Raw genomic sequence first — 19,466 nt, forward strand, 5'->3', positions numbered from 1 at the left:
CGCATCGGCAGGCAGGCATTCAGCCACCTCCACGAAAGCAGGGCTCCATCACGTGTAACGCGGGAGGCATTGGGAAGACAAACACCATCACTCCAAACGTCCCCCCCTTCCTTCTTCTTCCCCCACCTTTACATGCTGAGCATGACATCATATGGTATGGAATATCCCTTTGGGCAGTTGGGGTCAGCTGTCCTGGCTGTGTCCCCTCCCAGCTTCTTGGGCACCCCCAGCCTCCTCGCTGGTGGGGTGGGGTGAGGAGCAGAGAAGGCCTTGACTCTGTGTAAGCACTGCTCAGCAATAACTAAAACACCTCTGCATTATCAACACTGTTTTCAGCACAAATCCAAAACATAGCCCCATACCAGCTACTATGAAGAAAATTTACTCTATCTCAGCCAAAACCAGCACACACCCTAAATAATTCCTGTTGGTATTTATACGCTATAATCGTGGACATTTACCAGTGGCAGTTCTCTAGGCAGTCTTGTGACTTGGATAGCAGAATGTAACTGGTGTTTAGCATTTGTTTTGTACATATCCAAAGTGCTAAACAACCATCCATTACCTGCTTTTGGCAGCTGCCCAGAAAACTTCAGCTTTTCAAGCCCTTGTGAGGATAGGAACATTAAAGTAGTGAGGATGGGAACATTATTAAAGTAGTGTTCTCAGAATCCTGGATTTACATTTACTTCTGCTGCAATTCAAGTATTTCTGCATATTTTCAGACAGCCAAGAGCCTCTGCAGAAAGATGGTGGTGTAATTCCTTCCCCTTTATACCGGGTATCTTGCAGTGTCGCATGTCTCCAGGCCTTTTGTGAACAAGTTGAAGGAGCCAGAGAGCTATGGTCAGCGCGGTATTAAATCCAAGTGAAGAAGGTGGGCTTAGAGGGTAGAGGTACCAGCTAAGGCTTCAGGCTGCCTTCACATGACTACACCGTTCCAATTAGAGTGAGCTCGAATCTGCCTAGAAAAGACTAAGCAGGAACATCCATTGTTTACTTCATCCAAACATGCAGTCATGAACCTAGAAACCCTCACAGCACGGCTGCTGATCATCTGGTAAACTGGAAATGTACAGCAAAACCTTCAGAAGAATCCTTTCGGTAATCAGTCCGTTTTAAAGGATGAGGTTGCCTAACAGTTTAAGACTTTCCATTTTGCAGAAACTATGTAATCTAAGTGTATTCTTTTTGTTGTTGTTTTTGAGTGAAATAGTTGAATGCCTTCTCAGGGAAAAGGGATTCTCGTGTTTTAGTCATTAGAGAAGGCCACAGTCTCTGTACATTTCCAGAGATACAAGATAAATAAAAAATGGAGGGAGTTCAGTGATCTATCATTACGTTGGGTATTTTTCCCCACAAAAATCACCACCCAGTCTGGGTGCTGTATCAGGGTAGGAATGGACTCAGCAGAGAAACTGCAAGCGCTGGCACACTCAGTGCTTAAAAACCAAACCAAACCGGTAAACAAAAACAACACAACACACAAGAAAGCACAGAAGAACAATAGAGGGCTGGGTAAATGCCTGAAACACTTTTTGGCTTGATGTGTTTTTCTGGTTTTACACTGCTGTCTTCTCATGCCTTGAATGAAGTGTTGTTACCTATTATTACCATTAATAACAATATATAACAACATTGCCATGATCAGCACACCAGAGAGAAAAGAATCTAAAAGACAATCTTCTCACAAGAACAAATACATCTAATAAATTGGCCAGGACTAAATTTATCCTTAATTACAGATGATTTTTATCCATCAAAGCATAAGTATTTTTCTTCTAGTACAAGCAGCATGGGCAATGGAACTCTTTCATTTATGTGTTTAAAGGAAAAAGGGGGGATTTTCACCCTTTTAAACTGTAACAACCCCAAAGATACTTGCATGTCCCTTTAAAAAGCAAAGCTGATGAGGCCAGTGCCTGGAAACAGTGAAAGGCCAAAATTACCAACTATTTTGAGATGAGGGAAACAGACTCAAGCACCTAGTCTGAATGAGAAAAAACAAAAATGTGAACTTGCACTTTATACATCCTAGATGAAATCTTGACCACTGGGTCAGTTTCTTTCTCAGGACAAAATAATAAAGAATTCATCCTGATCTTTAGGATCTTTTCTGACACAAGTTTCAACATAGCTGGTATGCTCCCAGGAAACACTTATGTTTTGACAAGTCCACATCTCTTACTGACTGCTAATTTAGTTGAAAAATGTTCATCTTGCTCTAGTTAAAATCTCCTTAGTTCTACCTCAGTGTTTTAATTTTATGCTCTGCCACAAACTTCAGTGTATCTTTGGGGCAGTCACTTCATTTCCTGCATACCCATGCTCTTGCTGTGATGCTGTCATTTTCCCTCTCCATAAACTTTTCAGGGAAATGGAGTGTCTGTAATTGTGACTATAACTCATATTTCCATCTTCACATCTCAGATTGCTACTGCAATAATGCTCAGGAGTACTCAGTACAAGAAAGCAAGCATTTTCTGATGCCTGGGGAGATCAGCCCTGTTCAGTCTGAGCTCTTGGTTTGAATATTATAAAAAGTTTTTCATACGCAATGATCCCACAGATTGCACAATGCGACTCCCAGTACCTTTAGGATCCCAACAGGGTCACACCCATTCATCCAGAGCTACTTGTAAGTCAGCAGAGTAATAATCTTCCCAACATTCACCTCATCATGAAGGTGTAGTAAACTTATGTGAACTTCAGCTGTGCACATAGCCAAGCATGTGAGAACAACACGCACTGCGTGAATGTCTGTTGACCCACTGAATAACAACAAACTGTTGGTTTTCAATAGCTACACAGTGCTGCAAAATGATTGCATTATTCATTCAAAGCTATGATGCAACTTCCTTTATCGATTCTCGATTTAATACTGGCTCCAGCAGAGGGAAGAGTCAGGTAACAATTACTTAGGGCTCCACAGAGACCCCACGAAGCTACGTTAGATAACGCAATGAGTCATTCAATGCACTTGCCCCTTAATCTCTGCCTGGGGCCACCACTAGTCTCCCACTAGCTCTGGCAACTAAATAGGGATTATTACACCTCTGGGTGTACGAGTGCACGTGTATTGAGTACATGTGTATAGGGCGGCAGAATGATTCTGGTTTTTTTCCTGTTGCTACATAGGTAGTTCTCTCACCATTTCCTGGGAGAATATATTTAAATCAATGGTGTATCTGAAGATGAAATTCACAGGCAGAGGCTTGTGCAGTACATTTTAAAATAAACCACCACCAAAAAGAAATTACAAACAATGAAATAGATCTGCCCTGTACTTGCAATCCACTTCTACACACTGATTTTAGTGAAAACAGGTGATTTAATAACTTTTCTTATAAACAGCATTACGTCTCTTACAGAATCCAGTTTGTACTTTGTAATTTCTCACGTCCCATCAATACAATTCTTAAGCAGTTTTCAGATGCCGAGCCAAACTCCACTGCCCTCTAATACACCTATACATACCCTCTGAGACTTCTGATGTTGCAGTTATTGCTGAGGGCAGAGTAAGAATTGCAGCGAGAACTCCCGTGGTAAGGGAACAGCATGGAATTTGTCTAGCAGGATTTTCAGTTAATGCCCAATGCTCCGTAAGCTATACTGGTCAGATTTAACAATCCGTGACTGCGTGGCTGACTTTTTATTAATAAATCTAGCAGATATAGTAGTTACTGAGAGCTAAACAGATCTCACTAATTGTGCATCATAACAGAGCCACACTTTAATAATACTTTGTTCTTAATTTACTGAAGTTAGAACAACAAAATAACCTCTAAAATGCTGCTCTAAACCAGCTTTCACTTACTTTCTGCCACTTTACTCCTAAGGCAAAGCTACCAGTATTCACCTTAGATTTCTTCTATTTCAGCAGCTACATTATTTCTTTCCTCCTTAGCTTTCCCTAGATTCACATTAGACTTTAATTTCTTGACCACAGAAGAATAGTAGCTTACTAAAATTCACTAAGGACACACAGGCCATCAAAACTCTCCATGACTCACACTCTCCTGCTTATCTTTCATTAAAATGTTAGTCAAGAACTCCATATTCAGCAAGGATTTCAGACAGCCACCTAAGCAGCCTTCAATACTGTGTTTGACCTGAGACAAAACACTTGCATTTTGGTTTTTTTTTCAGATTTTGAAATATAAGTGAAAAGATTAACATTACAAAGCTAGCCAAGAGAAGAAGAATGGAGTCAGGCTTCCTGATTCCTAATGTCTAGCTTAAAAACCATCTTATTCTCCCATTCTGGTCTGATAACTATATAAATATTCTGCAACAAAGTAGAAAGTAGAAATGATTCTACCTAGAGACTTAAGAGAAATCCACAGCCTACATTACTGTAAAATGCAGTGATGAGGGTTTTTTCTGCAAGTTCCTGGTTCCAATTTCTGCTCTGAATCAGTGGAAAAGGGATTTGACTCTGATTCTACCACCCACAGATCTGTATCAGAACCACAAGAACAGAACTATCAGAACCAGAGAGAGCAGACCAACCTGCCCTGATTTGCTTTGGCAGGTTAGCCTCTGGGAAGGAAATGGAGGTTTCTTTACCTCTGATGGTTAATTAAAAGAAGAGCCTTTGGTTCCTTGGGAACGGAAGATGCAGTTGGACATGTCAGATACTCCATAACACATTAGCTTCTTCTCCACCTGCTCCATGGCACTCCTGAATGTGCCTTGCCAAAGGATCAGAACAACAGCTTTTTGAAGTGAAAACTGGACTTTAAAAGACAGCCTAGTGCTCAGTGCTCCAGCTCTTGATCTATAGGTTTGATACTGTAAAAAAAGGGGAGGCACCATGCATAGATGCAGGCGCAAGCAACAGAGTAGGTCACCTTACCTTCCCCAGTATTCCTGCGTGCTTCAAAATGTTTGCACGCTAGCTGTCCAAGGCAACCAGTCACCAGAGACAAACATCAATAGAGTGCTAATCCAAACTAATCCTTGGCATTACGGATGAATGGCATCTATTACCTGTTGTGCTGATACTTTAACTGAAATTTTGCAACTCACAGAGCACACCAGTAGAAGTAATGCTTTCCTGGCCAGAATTAGAGCAGCAATACAGTAAGCTTTTCTGTTGAAAAGGAAGACCAGAACTTATGACAGAAAGATACACCAGAAACAGTAGTCCATACTGTGAGTGCTGTAACAAGTTGTCTAACTTTTATATCTTAAATGTGGTCCTTTTTTGTATTTTTCCTCCCTGAGATACAAATGAGATAATGGAATTGTTGCTCTGTATCACTTGGTGATTCCCTAGAAACACATTAGAATAGCCTTTGGTAATCGACTCCACTGCAAAGCAAATGAAAGTACCTAAGAGTCACTATTATATTACACAGGAATCACAATTTAGCAAGATTGGAATTATTTTATTAGACAGTAAAACATAGTCTATATGGAAATGCTACCTGTTTTAAAATTCAGTCATTATCTGAAATGGTATTTTTGTTGTTACTTAGGAGAGACAATATTTTAAGGGGTCTGAAGAGAAATAAGTATTGCTTTTTCTTTTTTTTAGTGAAACTCAAGCTATCTGATTTTCTTCCTTATGACTTGATTGTGGGAGAAATTATAAGTTTAGTCTTGAAATAAAATGAAAATAAAACTAATAAGTGTTTGCTTGAGTATTTGCACCAGATAAGACTACTGGATGCCTGTGACTACAGCTCATGCAAATACAGCTCTCTGATTAGCAGTATTCCCACAGATATTTTTTGCTTTTCTTCATTTAATCCATCTTCACATAACCCTAAACAAACTCTCTTTACAACACAGAGGGACTCTGGACTTTTAGTGACACTTCTAATCCCACAGCAATCTATGTAAATAAACAATTACACACTCAATCCTCTTTGCAGACATGAATCAGCTATCAGGGTGCTACCTGACAGATGGGGTACTTCAGGAGACAAAACACATATGCTTCCACTGAAAATACAATCCTATTTGTAATTTGAGTTTTCTAAGTGCTGGATTTAAACTTGAAGCATATTCAGAACACAACAAAAATCCCTTTAAAATGGAAATGAATTTTCTGACTCCTATTCTTTTATCAAAACTTTCTTCTTTTCAGTTTCCCTCATCTTCAGCAAAGTTACAATTTAGTATTTGTAGCTTCTTATTTAGTCCAGCAGAATAAGCAGTATTAGCAAGGTGAAAGCTTATATTAACGCATAAAAGCCTGGGTATTTTTAATAGTATTAGGAAGGGAAACATAAGGCTGCAATAGCATAGCTTCCTTTATAGTTAAGTCACAGCTTTTACAGAATAACTTTTTCTATACTGTGACGTTCGTAAAAAAGGGACGCTAAAGGATTCTGTTAATTTGAGACTCTTAACACTTCAGTTGCCATGAACAGGTTCAGGTAACAAGGGCTTACAGAGCAAGCAAGCAGCAGCAGCATAGAACCAGCAACTCTTACTTTCCTATTCAAGCACTTATTCACCCTCTTTGTCTTTATATTTGTACTTACCTGTCCCAGGTAAGATGAAGCCGTTCTTGCACATCTAGTCTATGCTTTACAGGTTATCACCATATAGCCCAGAAATTCAAATCCTTTCTTCTGTTCTGCCACATGCTTCTTATATGTCTTCAAAATTCTCACTTCTTTCTCCTTAGAAACTTTTTATAACCTCTTTCTCACAATACACGCAGAAATAAAATCAATAACAGAAGCAGCGGCTTTTCAAGGCTAACCACAGATCAAGCAAGATCATTTTCAGGATAGTTGTGTATACCTTAAAGAAGATGCACTAAATGAACTTCAGAAGTCTTTCTGTTTTGTTTTCTGTGGCTTCTCTAGGTTTTTTTTTTTTCCTATAGAAGGAAGAGGACCAATACTGACATTGCAACCAGAAGTCACTCAAATCTGTAAGGCACCAATATAGATATATCTTATTATCCACATTTATATACACACACCCACACCATCATCTAATCTGGTTTCAGCTAGAAATCAGTATTTCTAGTTTTTCTTCTGTCAAGAAAGTAAGAAGAGACAGCTGAACAGGACACATCAGCAGCTAAGGGCAGAAGTTGGAACAAGCAGCGTTTTGAAAAAGGTGCAGTGTGAAAGGGCAGAAGTAAAACAGTACCTTGCTGTGTAGGGTCTGACGTCCCACAGCATCCGAAGTGAATTGTTCCACTTGGGTAATTGTACAGAAGGTTGATGGTGGACTGGAGCAAAGACACAGACAGAGCTATCGCATCTTGTCTGGGTGCAGAGGGAATGCTTTAATCTTAGCCATGAAAAAAAGAAAAAAGTAGCAAATGAAAATTATAATGTAAAGCTGAAGTTTTGTTAAAGGAAAAGGATTACCTAAATCTATCCTAGCAAGCTTCCATTCAACTAGTCCTCTACTGAAGGATGGGCCTTGTTATTTTCCAGTGAAGTCATACAGTTCCACTTCATGCTAAAAGCTTGCCCCAACTGACACACTTAAATGGGTATCAGCATTACTTTATACGTTTTTAGTTACTAGAAAGTATTGGAAACTTTCAAACATTTATCGTCTGCAACACTTTTGTTAAAGACCAAATCTAGTTGAAGATGGCCAGTTCCAACTTCATTGGAAGGCGTGCTTCTTCCTATAAGCACTAAGACCTTACTTTGCTGGTTGGGACCTTTCCCAGGCATTTAATTTCTTTGACAAATCTACTACTCATCCAAAGTTTCAGAGCTTTACCCAACCACACCTGTGTTAGGCTCCTTTCTGGAATATGATGTTTCAGTGTTTTACAGTTCCCATTAAATCCATAAATCTGTTGTTAGCTCTCAGTACTACTACTCTGCTGGATTTTCCACCTGCATTTTGTGGACTGGATTACTGACAAACCCAGAACAGGATAAAACTGTTCAAACACTTGGAGGCTGCAATGAGAACAGCATGGCAGATTCTCCTTTGTCAGACATCAGTGTTCTTTCCCTGCATAGGGCTAGAGCACAGACACAGCAGAGAAAATCATGAAATAACTGTCAAAGGTAGCCAACATCAATTATGATAGACTGCAGGTTAAATTGCACATGAAACTTTTTCAAACCTTCTCCTATAAAGAAGTTTTTGTGTCATTTTTAAATTCTAATAATTTGCTGAGAACTCAAGATCAGGAAAAAACCAAAAATCATTATTTGCTACAGATGGCCACTGGAATCAGATGCAGCTGTGGTACGGATGAGGCGATTACAGTGACATGGCTTTCTCCCCTCCTGTTAGTAGAGATTATACTGCATTAGATGATACTAAGAGGGTGGAGGGAACTAGAATGCTCCTAAGACAGTGATGTATTGTAGAGCTGGATGAGCTAATTTTAGACCATTTAAACTCAGAAACTGGCAACAGTTTTTCTGAGAGCTCAGTTAAGACTAATTTACCTTGAATCGTGTACTGAACTCATCCTGCAGATCAAAAAATGTTAAACTATCATGCACTTAGAGGATAAAAAACCACTGTTCTAGTTCCTGCAGGTTACATAAAAATGCTTTTAGAAGCAGTAATGCCAAGAGGACATGACTTGCATTTTTAAACTTATGAATGCTCTTCCACAGTAATTAAAAATGACATATCCTATTAAATCACTTAGTACATACCTTAAAGCATATGATGCAGAGGTTTCTTGAAAAAGCCAATTACACAGTATAGCTCTGCACAAGGCCAATGCTTCAAAGCAATTTTCAGATTTTATGAGTTACATACGCTTCAAAAAGGGAGAAAATTTTTTTTTACTGCCAAGAAGATACACTGCAAATAAAATACAAGCCTCTCTACTTCATTTTTTTGTTGTTGCTGTGAATTAAAAGTCCATTGTATATCTTAGCTTCAGCACAAATATTCACGAGTTATTAGGGAGGTCTTTTAATGGGAGAGGCCCCTCTTTATACTGAACTTTTGTGTAAGTAAAGCAGCAGTAATGATTAAAAGATGGATAGGATGCAGTTTCAGTATTGCTTGAGTATTCCCACTAAAGAACATTACTACTAGAATTCATGCGTAGGAGAAGCCTCGAGTCTTTGCCATCCATGTAGCTAGATACTGTATTAATCTTACAAGACCACAGATTCTAACTGTATACATCATATGAAACATTTAGGTTTCTTTCCATTACCTCTGTTTAGCCAAACACTGTTTTGCTCTGCTGACACTTAATGAAAACCAGCCCTAGAATAAGTCTGTCTTCCACATAAAAATGTTTTTCATTCCCAAATTTGAAACAGTAGCAGTTTTAGAAAAGTAGTACACTGAAAACTTCAGTTTTATCTGGACAAGGTAGGTTTTTTCCTTCTGTTTCAGAAATGAAAGATACCAACTATCAGACCAGAGGATGCTGTCAACACAAGCCCAAAAGTTAACCTTCACAGTGTTAGGAGAAACGATCAAGCATGGTAAGATTCTTCTTGAAAGGCAGTAGCCCTTGCTGGCAGTGTGACACCGAACAGTTAGTGGGGTCAGAGTCTAATAAAAACCCATATGCAAATTAAAAGCAGAAATAGTGCCAAGTTGATCTTCATCTTGTGAGCTGAGAAGGATCAAGTAGAGGTGTCTCCCAACTTCAGCACCAAATCTGACTGTAGGAGTTGAAAAGCAGACCTTATGTTAGCATTTTTAATCCCTCACTGAGCAGGGAGTACATCGCACCTCAAAAAAAACCACCTCCTTTAATGTTGAAATTCACAAGTTCATTATATAAATATTTTTCCTTAAAGAATCACCTGCTGTCACTTGAAATTCAATCAAATATTTAATCTCCTCACCAATACCAGTAAAATATCTGCATTGTGTCCATTGATGTAATCTCACTGCCCCATCCAAGGATTCAAAAATAAACAAAAATGAAGTATTTGGGTGGAAAAGGAGATTTGTGACAGCCTAGGTATGTCCATGACACTTGCAAACAGCCTTTCTTATTCCAGCATTTTGTTGTTTTTAATAAAAATAATATCAAATCACATAAGATTAATTCCCAAGGAAGATAAACAATACTTCCATCCAATTATTTTCCTGAGAACACCATTAGAAAACAGACAAATCACAGGATAAAGGAAAAATTAATTTTTGTAATGACAAAAAAAAAATCAGAAGCTGAAGTTGGCTCTTAGACAGAGGGCTTTTTAAATCTTTAAAGAAGCTTTAAAAATGCCCAAGACCCTTTTTCCTGATAAAGATCACAACAAAATCATAGAATCTTGACTTTTTTTAATGTTTAGCATTGGTTTTGACAGCAACAACCAGATGTTCCTGCTTATTAGCAAATGCAAAGTCTGGGCCAGCCTAAGAGTGAGTTTATCGTGAACATTTCCCCTCAGACATCTGAGGGGCATAAGTTTATGGGAGAGATTCTTGGGAGATGATAGGCAATTAAAAACATTGACACCTTATTATAAGTAGTTGAGAAGATAATTGAAAAATAGAAACATATCTGAGTTAGGGCAAACTAAGTTCAATTTGTTGAGCAGCCAAATGACTTCACTGTCTAAGCTTAGCAACTTGCTATTGTCCCAGAAAATGAATCCTGGATGTCCTTTTGTAACAGCACTTTTGCAAGGTCAAGTGTTAATATACAAAGGAGAAGAATCTGACTTGCTTAGCAGCTGGAGCTGAAGGAGAGGTTCTAGCAACATCCATATTCATAAGAAGTCAACATCATATATCATTTTGGTTTCAAGTATTTATAGACTCACAGAAGCTTTATTTCTGAAAATTAAAGGAAAGACAAATGGACTGAGGATTGTTGATTCCAATACCTGCCCTTCTGCCCAGACCCTCCTGAAAAGCTGACTACAGCTGAAGTGGTCATCTGGCATATGCTAGCAGACACTGCTACAGTTACATTTAGAATTAAAGCAGATCAATCTAAAAGAATGGTAGCTCAGTAAAACAGTGTCACTGTTGCCTCATAAAAATGTGAGGTAGATGAAAAAGTGCAACCCATGGACTCTAGCACATATCCTTTTCATTTCAGGGTCCTTGAAAGAAGACCAGAGTATGATGAATAGGCACAGAAAAGGATGGTACTCTGACAGGCAGAAACAAGCTGAAATAGTGTATTCCCTGTGCTTTCATAGCAGATGTGACATTCAATAAAAAACAGTAAGTTTCAATATGCTGACAGCAAGCTATGCTCATACACCAGATGTTCACGTGTGGAAATTGTGTTTTATTTAAAAATAACATTGGTAAGATCAGATCTGTGCAAACTACAGTGGAATATGTAAAAGGACGGTTTAAAAGGCCTTACTGATACCCTTTTGCGATGGCAATAAACTTGCTTCTGTCTCCATCAATAATTTATCCCATCTTCCCAAATTCCAGCAAAGGACTCAGAGTACACTGCTACATGCTGAAATCACCATGTGAAAAATAGCTGTAGTGCAAAAAAGTGTCTGAGAATTATTACTTGGTCTTTGAAATCAAATACCCTAATTATCAAGAGTCCAATCCACAACTGTCCGAAAGCCATAAAACTATTTTAAACACTCATTCTGTGCTTCAGATAGTAACATCTCAGGGATTTCCAAAGGCAAGTCCTCAAATTCCTTGAATACTTGAAAACATTCACTTTCCAAAGACATAAAACTAACTCAGTCATATTTTAATAGATTTTAAACCTGGACATTTCTACGTACCAACAAAGATAGCTTTGGTCCAGGATTGAGTACTGTTTAATATATTTTTTGAGACTGTATCACTACACTATGGGATAGATAAGGACCACTATCCCATGTCTGGTTGATCTGAAATGAGAACTGGTATATGGCTTTCCTAAAAAGCCAGACAAAACGGGGGAAGATTTTTGAAAACACAGAGCCTCCCACCCTTTGATTGATTCTCAGCTCTCCCAAATTCTGCATAAACAGCCCAAGATATTTGTCTTAAGATGCAAGATATTGTCTTACCTTTATGCCTCTAATTTCTGTTGTAATGAGATTATCTGTAACTAAATGGAATACAATAAACATCAATATGAGTGACCCTGATTTTGTGTAAACAGATCTCTTCATACTCCATATAATACACCTTATTAAACCAAAACCTATGGCCACAAACTATGCCAAAAATTAGAAAAAGGGTGGGTGGATAAGGACCTGAATTCATTCAAGCATTTAATTCATGATGAGAGAACTGCTGAAGTAGGAACATGATTCTGTAAAGATACATTTCCAAAAAGACTTGCTACAACCCTATTAGAAGCTTGTCTTTATGAGCAGACAAATTTATTAAAGAAATACTGTTAAATTCATCACCTCCTGCCAAGAGTTCAGAATTCAGCATCTCTAACAGGTAGTTGCCTATTTGCACTGTTACGGTAGCAATTGTATTTAATCGCCACAATGAAACTTTAGAGGTGTTTTCACCCCAGGATCATACAGAGACAGTAATATGTGAATCCTAAACATATACAGCAGATCAACTTCAGTTAGACCAGACAAGCACACCATGCGGAGCAGTACAGAAAATTTCATCACGACTCTCAGACTTTTACTGCTTTCTTTGCCTTCAGACTGTGGATGAGAAAAGCAGCCCCTTTCTTCATCTCTTGTGTTTCCATTATTTTTTCAACATGATGAACTAAGTAAGTTTGACTGAAGTTTAAAGAACTATGCTGTGAGAAACATTAGATGAATCAGCTAACAAAACATTAACATTACTCTTTATCACAGAAGTAATCCAAGTTTCTCCCTCTTTCTTCAGTTTATTGGCTTCTGCTTTGGCACAAACGCAAATATGCAAAGGCTTTAGGATAAAACCAGAAATAGAACAGACAGCAGCAAGACTGGTTAATAGTACTTGTCTCCAAACAACTATTATTAGTTCTAATAACAACCCAAGAGAAGGCTTTCATCAGAAAGGTTGCATCTATTTTGCATCATTTTCCTGGTGCCTAAAGGCCTCGTGCTACAGTCCTATACACAGGATTCATGGGCTTTCCCTTCATCTACGAATTAATCTTACCTTCAGAGCACACCATACAGACAAGGAACCACCCCCCACCTCACCGCCAATCCTAGGTAACTGTAAGAGATTTTACTTCAAGCAAGTGATCTTGATGCAAAATACACATCCTATTTTTCTGAGGTTATGTATCTCACTTGTTGAAAACCATTTCCTTTTTACCTAAGAAACCAAAAGATCAAAATTCACAAGTTAACACATTTCAAGTAAGTTTGTATTCTTTCTGAGCACGAAAGATTATATAAGCATTTTACATACTGTTCTTCTAATTATAAAAAATAGCCTATGTATCCTTTGCTTTAAAAAACTTGTCTCCTTTTATGGCAATTCATTCACAAAGCAGTAAAATATTAAGAATTTGCCCCACTGTTGTTTTAATTAAGGAGACTGGAGTTTTCCCATTGTGGTATCTTCAGGAAGATAACATATGCCTGACAGGTTACTGAAGCATTCACAGGAACACAACTGAGAAATAGATAGAAAAAGTCATTCTTTTTCTAGGAGGAGGAGTCTAATTCTGTACTCCGTCAGGATTTTTCAGTCCTTTTTCTGTCCCTGTTCTGGACTATGGCATGTGTTAATCCAGACGTTACTGTTTTAATAGCAGCCACAGAAAAATACCCTCGTAAGACAAAAGTTGCTTATGCATTTTGCTCATGTACAGAAGATTCATTTCAGTACATGCAAACATACAGTTTGACAAGGCATCATTTGGAAATTGGGAAGACAGTAAACATCTGTTTTGCTTTGAGTGAGACTAAGCTCCAAAAAAATCAGCACCTGATGTTACAATCTCGCAATCAAGTTAGACTAATTTATGCGGTCTGCTTTTTTTCTGAGATGCACTATGGCCTTCATAAATCAGAAGCATCGATTACTTATTCTACACTAATTCTACAAAGCTTTAAACACGAGTGCTATGGACTGAATGAGAGCAGAACGTTCCTTCAGGATGTCTTCTGCAGTCCAGAGATACAAGCTGTAGACTTTTCAGACAGACTAATTCTGCTCTTTGCATCGACTGCTGAATCTCTGAAGAGAAACAGCTTGGGAGCAAAGATTTTTAATGGCTACTTGAGCTCACCTAAGAAAACAAGAAAAACAAAGCAACGACTGAGGCTAAAGAAGGGCTCCATACAGTACTTTATCTCTGCTTAGGCCACTGGCATCCTGATTTTAGCGTAACACAAATCAACAATAAAGAGTATTAGACTATCACTTAGTTTCTTTCACAGTAGGCATGAACTCAAATTAAAGGTTATAATCTTTCATGTTGTAATAATTAATGAATACATTTAAAGTATCATCACTCTAATAAAGGATGACTTAGGAAACCACAAGAATAAAAAAACAATTTAGTACAAGAATTACCTTGACGTTTTTATATTTCACTTTGGAGATCATTAAGTTTTTAAATGTATGTTACTATTTTTAGGGCTAGCTGGAAAAATGATTTTAATCTTCAGGGTATTAATTATCTACTTACAGCACAGAAGCACTGAAAAAGCAGCAAGGTGAGCACTCCATAGCTTAGCCCACCAAGTCACCTCCACCAGAGGAGGCAGTGATGGGCAATTCCACAGTGCTGCCTCCAGTAAGACTGTGGAAAAAGGCCGCAATGCTGACCAAAGTCAGAGATGAACGTGGCCCCTCTCTATTGCACACTGTATTGTTTGCTTCCTGACACCAACCAAAAGGCTTTGGAGCACAGCTACATGTAAATCAGTTCTTTGCCTTATGCTTTCCCCTCCCTGCTTCCATTTCCTTGAGCTATTAAATCTCAAGAAAAAAAAAAAAAGACCCCCCAAGTAAAACAATGTAACAGATCTTTATAAGAGGACGCACAAGTGTAAGCAACTAATCCAGTTTGTTTATGTTATGTTTAGAGATGACAAAATGGTTTTTTTCATCTCATATTTTGTTATACATAAAAATCACTACAAGAAATATTAGTGGTAACAAAAAGTGTGCTGAAACCCATCTTTTTTTTTTGCAGAGCAGAAGAAAACAAACACATAAGGACAGGATGCCCAAACTCTACTCAGGAACTCATCTTATCTTTAGAACTTTTTGAATTTTGAGATGTATTGATTTCTCAATGTCTGACAAATACAGCTGTCTTTCCTACTGTACTGGAAGGAAGTAACTCAAGGCTCAACAATCTTCTGCAATTTTTAGGAGCAATCTATGCTTGCTGTCATACGCTACTAGGATGAATTGCAAAGATAGTTTAATCCCTGATTACAAGTACAGACTCTTGGAATACTGGAGCAATGCACAGCTGGTGTGTTACTAAATGTAACAGCTCTGCCCTACTAATACTATTTTGTGGACAGTAGGAGGACCACAGGAAAAGTGTCAAACCATAAAATCCCAGCTCAAAAGCATTAACTACTTATTTGTACTTGATATTAAAAAAAGGGATTGAAGGCAAAAGTGTAAACCTAAGTGTCTGTGGGAAGGACCCACGTTGGAGAAGTTTGTGAAGGACTGTATCCCCTGGGAAGGACCCCACGCTGGAGCAGGGGAACAGCGTGGAGAAGGAGCAATGGAGATGAAGTGTTATGACCTGACCACAACCCTCCATTCCCCATCCCCCTGCGCCACGGGGGAGGAGGTGGAAGAGTTGGGAGTGAAGTTGAGCTGGGGAAGAAGGTGGTTTTAGTTTTGTTTTCATTTCTCGTTATCTTACTCTGGTGTCAATTGGCAATAAGTTAAATCAGTTTTCCTCAAGCAGAGTCTGTTTTGCCTGTGACAGTAATTGGTGAGTGGTCTCCTGGCCCTTATCTCAACACATGAGCTTTTTCATTGTATTTTCTTCCCCTGTCCTGCTGAGGAGGTAGAGTGAGAGCGCAGCTTGCCGGGCACCTGGTGGCCAGCCAAGGTTACCCCACCTCACCTTGTTTTAAGACTTTGAATAGGGAAGTCTAGGAATTCAGTTTCTCACAGGGCCCCTAACAAGACCTAACACAACTGCTGGCGATCAGCCAGAAACAGACCTGCAAACAGATCCTGTCAGTGACATTGCTCTTAACACATCTCATTTTATAACTTTAAAATGCTGTGTAAACAGTAACTAATCCTTTCACTCATGCAATATATGCTTATCCTCAGAGATGTTACGTAACTAACACAGTCACGCCACAGATGCAAGACAAAGCGAAGTTCTAACCTTTACTGTCACTGCCCAGATAAGCAAACTCAAGTACAAGACACAAACACATTTTAAAAGTGCATTTCCTGCTGATTGAGGTCAGGATCAGTGAGGTGAACTTAAGCCCCTGCAGAACGTGAACTAAATTAAATGCAAACATCTCAATAGCAGAATCTTAGGCTTCCTAACTTAGGAACTCCTTTACTAAAGGGGAGAGACAAATCGGAGCCTGAAGGGAAGGGGCTGTTTAATGATGCTTCATCGAATGCGGGAGGCAGTTGGCCCGTTTCCCAAGCTTTTTTCCTCCACCTCCCTGGCCCAGCAGAGACCTTGAATGTTATGAAGATGCCAATCTGGCAATCAAGGAGCACCTTTAATCACCTTCAAGAGGAATAATCCTTCTAAAGCTTGTCCCTCAGCTGGGAGGAGGGAGGGATTGTCAAAGGTCAATAAAATTAACATTCAAGAGCAATACAAATGCAATGGGGAGATGACAGCTGTAATTGAAAGCCTGGAAAGTGACAGAGGAAGGGAGAGAGAATTAGGGCAGTTTTGTAGAGGTGTTTGCTCCAGGGAAAGAATGGGGCCTCTTATTTTGGGGAGAGAGGGAAGGAAGATCTCATATCCCACAGGGTAGGCAATAATCTTGTCAAGGGGGATAGATAGGTAGAGGAACAGAATCAGGCTGAGGGAAGTTCTGCCTGCAAAGGGAGGGAATAGTGCATAGTAAAATCTTCGCTTCCCAGTCCACTCCCTTGCTGGTATCGCTACCTACACCCAGAAAAGATGGGATGGAAGGAGCAGACACATTACCTGGCAACAAACCTGGCTGATACAGCCCCAGCACAGGGTTTTGGGTGGCAGAGGCTCTACCATGATTCTTTTTCCTGCTTGAGGTGAGGGAGAAAAGGAAGAGAGGTAGGTGAAAAATCCCAGATGAAACCAATCCTTCCCATCCCCACTAATTCTTTCCCCTTCTGCCCAACCTTCACCAGCATGGGCTCCCTCCCCTGCCAATGCACAATGCCAGCTCATGACTTCCACTCAGTCACCATCTGCAACAGTTCAGACCCCATCAGTGCTCTAAATTGCCCTCTGCCCACACACTACGCAAGCCCCAAGTCAGAGCATGTCAAAGGGAAGATTACGTAAGGAAGTCAGTGCCAGGTTTCCAAGAGTCACATTTTTACAAGGCAAGAAGGTGGTGAACCATGCCAGCGTATACCCACAACTATCAGCCTCTCTTAAAAGCAAACAGTAACAACAGTGTAAGTACTACTTAAAGGGAGTTTCTTGCCCAGACACTCTTAGGCTCACAAAACCTCAGTTCTCAGTCCACTTAGTTACAACTTAATATGTACCTACAGTTAGCAGGCACACTACTCAGAGCAGCAGAAACAGACAAGTCAAATCAATCACAGCGGGGGACTCGGCAGGGTGTAGTGGGAAAGGGAGACAAAGTGAATTTCTTTGAAGACAGAATTCCTTATAGGACATTGTACATAGAGAAACCTCCCTACTCTTGTATTTCAGAAAAGGAGACCGCAAGAAGTCATTTTTAACCAAGTTAACTATAGAAATAGCACTTCTGTCCTTTCAGTGGACAAAACAACAAAGCTGCTAAATGATTACAAACCTTGTTTATTACAAATTAAATCTTCCAAAAGTGCCTTTTTTTTAAGACAACTTTTTCTATTTAGAAACCAAAGGCAAACTTTTTAGATTTTCACCACCATAATGTTTGGACTGTAAGCATTGTAAGAGTGGCAAGTTATTTAAAGAAAAGCTAGTACAAAATACTATAGCTCAAAACCCCTCCAAACTCTGCTATCTCTACTTAAATCTCTAGACAAGAGAGTCATTCTTTTCTTCCCTATCCAGATACATCTGCTGCAGACACATATACAGCTGGTTTTGGTAATTTGATAATTTCTCCCCTTGCAGAGCAAGCACCACAAAGCACGCACAAACATGACAGTCATCTTTGCTGGTCCAAAAGGAAGTACAAGGAACCAGCAGACCAGTGACACTGGCTCCGCAAAATAAACAAATGGTATTTTCTATCCTGCCTTCCAGTTCACAGGCAATCAGTGCTGCCTCCCAAACATCTTGTCATTGTAACACTTTAGAGCACAGGACTGCTCCTGTTTTTGCCATGCAAGGAAATTATCTTAAAGGATGGTTGCTATTTTTAGAGGCAGCACTGGAAACTATGCAACTCAGCTCCAAATTGTGAGCTTGTATACCTTAATGGAGGTGAAGATGTTCAATCACACTCACATAACATACTGTGTACTGTCAATTAAAAAAGGTCATTTAAGGAGTTCTTAACCCGTCTCTTCATTTACTTGAATTACAACCTTGAGAATAGCTTATATAGTGCTGCAAACCCACAAAAAAGTGGTTTGCTTCATCAGATCTACTGTTTATTTTTAGTTAAAACACTTGACCTTTCCTTCCTCTGCTGTTCCCACATCCAGGAATTTTTCCCTTGCCAATATTCAGGGGAGGCTTGACAAGCGCAAGATTTAAACATACAGGAACTCCAGTTTAGAGCTAAAAAAATTTTTTTCAGTTTTCTTTTCTTCCAGTATTTAAGATGTGTTGAAGAAAGGTAAGCACTTTGAGTCCTTGTCAAAAGCCACTCCAAGGGGAATAGTGAGAATCTGAAGCTTTAAACAGTACAGTTATACAGGAAAAATCTTTCATGTCTTATTCTGGCATTTCAAGGCTTATTACAGAACATTCAAGTTCCCCCTTTTGTCTCTGACTTGCCCCCACAGTTCTTGCACACGCCAACTAGCTGCTCATGTTACTCAAGACAAATTACAGTGCTCAAAATATAATTAAAATTCATGCTATGTGGAAAGCCATCTACTAATTTGATGATTAAGTGTCTTCCATGTTTACAATAACTATAATCATAACCACTCCTAGACCTGGAAAGGATAAATTTCACCAATCAGTTAAAAAACCACACAGCTTTGCTGTTTATCCACTGTTTCAAAAGCTAAAGTCCAGATACAGAGTGCCATAATTATCAGCGATCTAGACAAAACATTGCTTCAGCTAAGAGCAGATTCAGTAAGCAACTGAGCATTTTCAACTGCAGCCTATCAAAGATTCCTGGTATTACAGTATGAATAAATATCAGAATATTTTAAGGACACAGAATGCCCCTTCAGAATTTGGTGAACAACATTTATGACAACAGAAATGTAAACACACCATTTTGCCTTTGATGCCACTGCTTGAGTGTCTGTACTACCCAAACTCACTAACGATTTGGAGCAAACAAGCTTCAGGACAAGGCATTTGTTCCTTGTTAGCTAGAGGGAAG

Source organism: Gymnogyps californianus, chromosome 13, assembly GCF_018139145.2.
Source record: "Gymnogyps californianus isolate 813 chromosome 13, ASM1813914v2, whole genome shotgun sequence".
In the NCBI taxonomy this organism is placed as follows: Eukaryota; Metazoa; Chordata; class Aves; order Accipitriformes; family Cathartidae; genus Gymnogyps; species Gymnogyps californianus.